General features: G+C 66.3%; 1 protein-coding gene across 1 annotated transcript in view; it reads left to right on the top strand.

Annotated features, from left to right (window-relative positions):
* Positions 1-888, top strand: part of LOC105549152 (echinoderm microtubule-associated protein-like 3) — a 30,738-nt gene that overhangs the window by 17,782 nt on the left and 12,068 nt on the right. The window lies entirely within an intron of this gene.

Genomic DNA, 888 nt, shown 5'->3' with positions numbered 1-888 from the left:
ACGCCCTCTCGAACCCCCTCCCTGTCCCCCGCCTCCTCCCTCGACGTTTGATCGCTGCCGGCGGGACCTACTGGCCTGGCGGCGTGGCCCCGCCCCACTCTGCCCCGCCCTAATCCCCCACGACCAGGGGCCGACTCTTTCCTCGACTGACTTCGAAACATTCCCGACGGTGCATTTCCCTGGAGGGCGCGAACGGCGCCCCTGCACACACTGTTTAGACCCGCTGGTTGAGCCGGGCAGCCCCAACCTAGGCCTTGACTCCCGCTGCCTGCTGAGGGGCAATAAACCAGAACCAAAGTCGCCTCCCGGTGCTTTTGTGGGGCGCTGCTGGGTGCCTCCGGGGCCCTGTGGGGTGGGGACGAAGGAAAAGAGGCGTGCGGAAAGGGCAAGGGAGCGTAGACCATTTATGCAAATAACAGGCAAAGCCGCTTGCAAATAACCTGGCGAAGCGCTAAGGCGCGCGAGTCTTCGGGGCGGGAGGAGGAGCTGCAGGGCTCCAGCTAGGACAGAGTTAAGCCCCACTCGTCTCCCGCCCTCGGAAAAAGGGGTGGGGGGGTGCCGAGCTGCAACGGAAATAGCCGAGCGGTTGGCCGACAGGAGCCGAACTTCTTCCGGAAGTAGCCGATCTGCGGGGTCTCGCTCTCCGACCTGAGCCGAGCAGTGGGCCTTGTTCTCCGGATCGGCCGAAGGTGTTCCGGAAGGAGGCGAACCCTGAGGCGGGCCGGGCAAGCCTTCCCTGCGGCCGGCAGAGCCCAACGACTAGTGGGATTCGGCGGGGGTGGGGGCAGCTGCAGCCTGGCTCTCGCCTGGCAGGAGCCGAGCTCGTTCCGGAAGAAGCCGAGCGGACCGGGGCCAGCCTCAGCGTCCCGGGAGTGAGGCGATAGCTGC

Source organism: Mandrillus leucophaeus, unplaced genomic scaffold (assembly GCF_000951045.1).
Source record: "Mandrillus leucophaeus isolate KB7577 unplaced genomic scaffold, Mleu.le_1.0 Scaffold43, whole genome shotgun sequence".
Classification (NCBI taxonomy): domain Eukaryota; kingdom Metazoa; phylum Chordata; class Mammalia; order Primates; family Cercopithecidae; genus Mandrillus; species Mandrillus leucophaeus.
Note: the sequence above shows the minus strand (reverse complement) of the source record. Positions and strands in the feature narration are given on the sequence as shown.